Source organism: Gasterosteus aculeatus, chromosome Y, assembly GCF_964276395.1.
Source record: "Gasterosteus aculeatus chromosome Y, fGasAcu3.hap1.1, whole genome shotgun sequence".
NCBI lineage: Eukaryota > Metazoa > Chordata > Actinopteri > Perciformes > Gasterosteidae > Gasterosteus > Gasterosteus aculeatus.
The window spans coordinates 19473788-19481793 of NC_135709.1; positions in this window are offsets into that span (position 1 = coordinate 19473788).

Sequence of the window (8006 nt, forward strand, 5' to 3'; positions counted from 1 at the left end):
CTTCAAACGCGAGGTGACGGTCGAGTATTTAAAAAATGAAAAATGTCTCCGAAAGGTTTAAGCAGATGTGCACCACGCAAATGAGCCCCGTCGTCCCGAGCACACTCTTCGGTGTCGGTTATCAAACATGTTCATGTGGAGTTACACAAGCCACGTGTTAGTGTTTTGTAACCTGCAGGCGGCGGGTTGTTGTAATGGCGTCGCCTCGCCTGTAGGCGTCGCACCAGCCCAACAAATAGGACGGCGAGGAGACGGCGGTGAAACCCAAGGGGGCCTGGCTGGGGTTTCTTTTTTCCCCCACACCATCCAAGACACATTTGGGATTCCCTGTTTGCATTTTATTTATTTGATATACGGGTAAAGGGTCAAATATATGATCAATGCTCTTTTCTTTTTTTCGTTGGAGGTTTCTCTCTCCGTCTGCACTGATGACCACTGAAATGGTAATGAAGGTCTCCCAGTGTAAACGTGTAATGAAAAGGGCCCACACAAACAGATCTTTTGGTCATTTTCTTTGACAACGGGGAGGGGGGGGGGGGGTGGTTGTCTCCCTTGGGACAATCAATCAAACATCTTTGCGTAGCTTTCATCTTGACAGGAATATGGTCCTTTTGAAGTTCACCCTGTTATGTGAGACAAAGCCAGGAGACAGCGTACGCGGCAGTGAATACTATGTCATAGTCTATATTCATGCCGTAGAGGGCTAAGGAATTGATTTTGTTAATGAGACCATGCATACGCGTTTGAATGTATGCAGCAGGGAATAATATTTGACATTTGTGAACCAAACTTGGAGAGGCTTTGAAGACATTATAAGCTCCAGCTACATTACTGTAGTCCTGGAATTAATCAAAGATATATTTTGTTCATTCTCTGAAGTAAAATACAAAATATAATTTGGGGTCCCACGTACAAGCCAAGTCTATTACTAAGTCAATGATTTAAGCCTTGATCTGATGAGAAGTCTGAGTGTACGAAGGGAATATGTGTTGAGAGCTATGGTATGGGGCGAGAGCGAGACAGAAAGAGAGGTAGAGAGAGAAAGAGATTGAGAGAGAGAGGGAATCAATAGTGTTTAGACAGAGAAGTGGAGTCTAAGTGTGTGATCAATAGAGAGCAGAGAGGAGAGATTAGCTGCTTTTCTCTCTCAAACTAACACTGACAAATTGGTGAATTGGTGTATCGGCCCTTGGGCTAAACGGATTGACCTGCTGTTTCCATGTTCTGCCGTGTACTGTCAATAAAGATCTGTGTTCATTGTGGCTCTCAATGACGAGAGTGAATGAAGCACCGGGGAAAAAAAGGCGAAAGGAAGGAAGGTAAACTGGGAATTCTGAAGAGAGAAAAGCCAAGTACGGCTTAGATGACCACATGGCCTTGATTCTCACAAAATGTCCTCACCTTTGTCTCATTAACACATACGTGCACTCACATGTGCATCGTCGCGAACACTTTTATAAAACCATAATAACGTCTCCCGGAAAATTAATGGAAAGACAGATTAAAAACTAAGTGAGGAGAAACGGGCCACTGGTGTAGCTATTTGCAACTCATAAATCATTCTGACACACCCACGCGCATGTAGACGCACACACGCACACGCACACACACACACACACACACACACACGTACTGTAATTAACCACAGGCTATTTACTCTCTCCTGCTGTAAATTAGACATGCAGACACAGTTATTACATTAGGGGGATCTGCCATGCAGAATACTAACAGGAGGAGGAGGGGACACTGGTACACACAACAAACTGCTGGTACAAATATAAACACACACATACAGATACACAAAAAAGAGGCTATGAAAGAATCATAGACTGACGGTGGTGAAAATGATGCTGCAGCACGGAGAATAGGGGCCCCCAGCTCTTTGTTCCCTGCTGCATTTCATTATCTAAAATGCCAGCCAACACACACGCCACACACACACACAACGCACCTCCCCCTTCCCTAAAGCTGTCTGCCTCCCCTCTATGCACACAGCACAAAAAGAGGAAAATAGAGATACTGCGTCAGTGCCATTCACTGGCATCTGAACTCGGTCATGACAACCACGTCTGCATGGTCATTCCGAGCAGACCGGCCCATCCAGAAGCCGCTCTCGGTTGGACGCTTCCATTCAGAACGCGCTGGCAAAAAAAGCACTTCCCCTTACGTTCTATTTTAAGCCGAACAATAGGAGATACGGACTTGATTAAAGCAAGTATTGATACCCTGTCTTCGGTAGCTTGTCTCCATTAATTTCATTTGAAGTTTTTTTTTCTTCCTGTCCTGGCAGTCCCTCTCCTTCTGTTTGTGTGTGTGTGTCCTCTGGTTCCCCCTACCTCCCTTACCCCTCTCTGTCCCTCGGTTTTCCCACGGTGATCGATAGCTCATTACAATCATTGACTGCGGCTCATCAGCACCTGTTAGGGTCTGGAGAGACAGAGGGACGGCGCATGAGCGTCTGACAGTTTGTTACGTGACGCAAGCCCATTCATGTAACGTTTCAATACTCATTTAACGCATTCCTTGTTGCGGGTTTCTAGTTTGTCGTCGCTTTATGGTCCGTGGTCTTAGAGAACATCTTATTATGCAACTCACGTGGGTACCGTGGTTTGTTGCTATGGTGATTGCCAAGGGAGCCAGAGTATTATAGGTGTTTATCCGAGACAGGAGCAAGGCAACTCACCGTCTATCAGGGCGAAGCTTGAATTTACCACACAGTTTGGACCACACGTTAAGATCCATGCAGCAGAGGGACAAAGACAAAACACAGCATTCAAAACAGTCTCAGTGGAAAGACTTTGTTCAAACACTCGGTTGTTGGTTTAATGCGCCACTGCAGGGTTTGTTTTTGGAAAAGGGGGACTGTGAGCAGGAAGAAGCAAACATAGAGACTCTTAGAGACCATTATACACTTCAAACCATGGTTAAAGGCAAGGATAAATGTGTTAAAACCCATAATAAAAGAGATAATGGTGAGACCTCAAGAAGTCCTCCCCATGGATTCATTCACAGATGGTAGTCTAACAAAAGAGGAAAATTGGAGTGTCAAGTTATAAGGAAGGGGGATATGCATTACAATGGAGGACTGAAAAGAAAACAAGTCTCTCAGCCCATGCGTAGATTACACACATCATTTACATATTCATTACGTTTTGTGTACTAATGAGAGTGTTGGGTTAATGAGTTCCACCACCACCACTGGCGGCTTTTGTTTGGCCCAAGATATTATAAATAGGAGGAAGAAGAGACGAGGGTCATTTTAGAAGAAGCGGGTGAGGTCAATGGTAAGCAGTTGATCTTAGTGATAATTGGATGAATTGTGTTCGTTTATAGAATGTTTGTGAACAAGCACAACATCTCTAAGGCTCGTGTAGATGTACAAAAGAAAAGGCACACATGATGGGGGTTGGTAAAAGTTAATTAAAACTACCCAAACTCAGGGCTCTCTTTGTCTTTCTCATCCTGTCTCGGTGGAATAGGTAACTGCTGTGGTAATTATCGGCAGGGCATCAACTCTGTGCATTCTTTCTGGTGCCAAAAAACTCTTCCAAACGACGATAAAGACAGACGATTCGCGGTGCGCATTTGAGGGAATGAAAAGTTGTACGTCTTGTCAATTCGCCAACGTGTTCATTTACAAACACAACACGTCGTAGACAAAGAGAGTAAATCATTCAGAAAGTGGATAAACGAGAAGAGAGGGATCGAAATGTAGGCACAGGGGGAAGGGCAACGGAGAGATGAGCTACAAATGAGAGCGATGGCGGTGGCAGGTTGGCACAGTGCCATCCAGTCAGGACTTGAGCGGGGGCGGGCATGGGCACGGGCGAAGGGGTGAGGACAATAAGAATAGAAGAGGAAGAGAAAGAGACCTCCATACTGCTGCCATGGTGCCACGTTGGCACAGTGGCGCAAAACGCAACAGCAGAGCGGGCAGAGAAAAGGAAGATAGAGAAGACATTCAAGGACAGCAGAGCGTAGAAATTACCTAAGATGCCAGAAGACACATGACGACTCAGACGAAGCTGGAGGAAGGGAAGCATCGGAGGAAAGGAGCGGAGGATCATGTGAAACTGTGACCTGTAACTTGGTGACGACTGTCGATGTTGATGGACTAGCCCACATTCCATTAATTTTTCAAATTTTCATTCGCTCAATGCCAGCCACGGCGTGCCAGCCGGCGGGCACTATGCCAGCCTGCGGTCGTGGCACTGCCGGAGCGATCAAAGCGTACGCCGGAGAACTGTCTTAGTCAAAGACAAGGGTGACTCACCTCTGAGGATTTGCAGCTAATCGCCGTCTGTTTGCTTGGACAAAGCCAAGAAGACATGACCGGGCAACAGTTGCCAGCGATTCGGGGATGGCACCTTTTTAAGGGCGGCAAGGGCACAAGGAGAAAGAATGGCGCGCTGCCAAGCCAACAACCCCGCACACATTGGCGAACTCAAACCTCCATACGGTGAGCAGGACATTTCGGATGCCTTAAATGTTTTGGCAACGACATCCCCTCAAGGAACAAGCCAGAAACATAGATGGCATCATGCCAAACGCAAACACAGAGGAATTCGCGTGCGACACCAGAAGCTGTAAAAAAAAAAAAGTAAATGGATACAATAAAGCAGCAGAAGGGTCGAATTGAAGCTAAACTCAACAATGGTAGGAGTTTTCGACCAAAAAAATTTCCTCGATGCCAATTGCTGCACTGAAAGGAAGCTGGTGGCCATTACAAAGACCTACAAGGGATCATTCCAATTTAAAGAGAAAGAGTGTGTGGAAGACGAGAAATAACGAGCAAAACGAATAAAGGATATTGAAGGAGAAGAAAGTGTGAATTTTGTGCCTAATGAAGAATAGCAGGAGTGGGTGGTCAAGGATGATGAAGAGCCTCTTTCCTGCACATGCACACCTGGGCCATTCTTAAAGGGATATCCCCTCAGACTGCTGAGTGTGTTAAAGGGAGGGATGTGTTGGCATCATCTCCAGGGTGTCAAGCTGTGTTTCTGTATTGCCAGTTAGGGAGGGTGCTGCAGTCGTCAGGGGCGGGCAACTGTCTGGGCATCTCATCTGCAGCTAATTAAGAGCCACACACTAATTCTAACAACCGATCATAATTAGAGATTTAATCGCTCGTCAACGCTTTACTCCCCCCTTAAATTGTGCCTCCTATTTGGACACGTGCGGATAAGCTAAGGAACGCCGGATCTCCCCTCCCCTTCTCCTCGTCCTTCTTCCCTTCATCCTTGGCTCCAGACTCCAGTGGGATCTTAATTAAGCCTGGGCTTCATTATGCAAATGGAGTACAATGAATGACAGCGGAGGTGGAGTTGGATACAGACTGAAACGGAACGGTGGGAGGGGAGCACTGGAGGTTGAAAAGGAGGAAGGTTACCAAAATCGTCCGTATAATGTTACTGCATTACAATATTTGCACGCCGTTGTGACGTGTGCGTCTTCAGTACACCACAAAGACATGCGGTTTGAGGATCAACAGATTTTGCTCAGATGCTCCACCTCTGCTCCCATTTGAAAAACTTCTCCGAAATGACACTGGATTCGCGGAATCTTATCTCTCACGAAGCAAATTCACAGAGGAACGGTGACAATGAAACCCTTATTATCACCAGTTGGCCGTTGTCGTGGATACGAAGACCGGTTGAGATAGGGAGAGAGAAAGGACGCAGACAGAAGCACTGACAGTCACAGCAGCATGGCAGCTAATGTCATCTCAGTTTAATCATCGCATGGGATCATGGGGTTCATGAAAATTCATTTGCATATCATTAAATGGAGGGAGGTTATTTGGTGCGGGCCGCCGAAATGGGATTGGATGAAGCAAGAAAAAAAAGGCAAATGGTGGGGTTCGTTATTAAACAGCAATGTTTTATAGTCCGCAAACCAATTCATTTAATTTGGGCGTAATTAAAATGTGCCAGACTCCATCAATCATTCCAACAGGGATATTATCGGTCTGAAAAAAGAATAATCATTGAATATGCGGTTGGACATTTTCCAATAACAGTTTAACTGCTTTAGTCTACTGTGAGCTTGACCCATCCACACGTTTCTCTAATTTATCTGAAGGAGTGTGTCAAAACATTGTTTGTGACTTATCTGTATTTTGTCAAGACATGTCTATCTATCTGACAGGTGGGGATGCCGCCTCATGTTAGTCAATAAGAGAATAGCTAACAGTGTCTTTTTGACCTCAGTAGTAAGCTGTCAGTGGTGTGTATGCACGTGCATGCATATGTGCATTTTATCATTTGCATAAGTGATGTAATTAGACTGCCCTTTCACATGCAGATCAGTTTGACAATATGGCAATCACTTCAACACACACACACCGCCATACACACACGCGTACACACGCGACAGCACGCGCTTACTGGCGTGACCATCCCCAAATCATGGGGAGTCTGTTGTCAGTGAGCAGAGAGTGTAAAGATTAACATAATCCAGCTAATAAGTGTGAGTAATATTCACACAGTGACGCGTGGCGTAGACACCGTCCTGCTGATGCGTATTTGTATCTCATTATAGATGTAAAGCACTGAAAGGGAGGGGGGGGGGGGGGGGGGGATTGCACAGTGGAAGGGGGAGGTGTCATAAAATAAAATAAAAGAGTGTCTGAATAGGGAGACACCCAAGAATGACAATAAACACAAGCATTTTCATGAAACTATTCAATCCACCGTTTCTACAGGTTTAGAGAGTGCAGCTATAATCAATAAAATATTCCAAAGGGTACCTCATATCTAGGATGCTGGTGATAGGACAAATAGTAGGAGGTCTTTCTAATGTTTCCTGCAAAATCAGAAAGACAATGTCACTCTTTTTCCTGGTGGTTTCCAATTCTAGGAGTGTCAATTTTTGTAGCAAAGAATTATAAATAGAGTATATTTGCGCTTGCAGGCTAGCTCTGCTACATGATTGATTAAGATGGTGTGACGACCATTAAAAGGTCATTTAAAAGATGGATAGAGACCACATTTCCAAATAAATACCACTTTATACCTGATGAAGTGCTGAACAAACTCTCCTTCAAAGACATTTACTGATTACTCTGCCTATGTGTGTGCGTGTGTGTGTGAAGGTGTGTGATTGTAAATCAGCTGTAGAAGATACCAAAGCAATCTTCAGGACACAGTTGGGCAGTGGGATTTTCTTTAAAACTAAAATTAGATCTCACATTTTTTAGATTAGTAGAAGCGGAATAGTGTTCATTTGGACGTGGACGTAATCTATCTGCATACAAAACGTCAGAAAGAGGCCAACCAAACGCACATCTGAAATGCATCTGATAACAAAGCATTGCGTAGACTGAACCCTTATCCAAAGAACCAGAGCTGTGTCTAAATGTGTGAATGTATTTCAGCTCTGTCTCTTTAACTCGGGGCTCAACCACAGCGGCGTGCTTTGGGATTCATGCATAAACATGAGCTGGCCTTTCAGCTCTCTCCTCACATAACCAATCTAAATCTAAATGAGCCCCCACTACTGATACACCAGCAGGCAATGACATTACACCCCCCCCCCCCCCCCCCCCCCACCCTGCCCCAGCCCAATCCCCTACTCTACTCTCCTACCCCCAGCAACACATATACACCAGCAGGCAATAATTTCTCACTATCCCTCAAAGCCCCCCCACCCCTCTGCACACGCACTCGTACCCCTTTTTGCCGCAACCCCACCAGCTGCACACTACTCATTTGATTAAGAGGGGGAGGACAGCGAGAGAAGGAGAAATGGTTGGGGATCACTTTATTAGGATGACTCTCTGAGAAGGCTGTCAGCTACGAAGCTAGCTCGAGGCCTCTTCGGTGTTTACTTTGCCATTGTCCTCCCCGTGTATCAGTCTGTCTGTTCCCTGCCACCCTGATCAGAACGGCTTCCTCTGCGGTCGCATTTATGTATAATCGTTAAATGACTGGCTTGCTGCTTGAGAACAAGAAGCAGATTGTGAATGGTAGTTTTCATTCTGAGGGAAGTTGTCTGATCATCCGCCG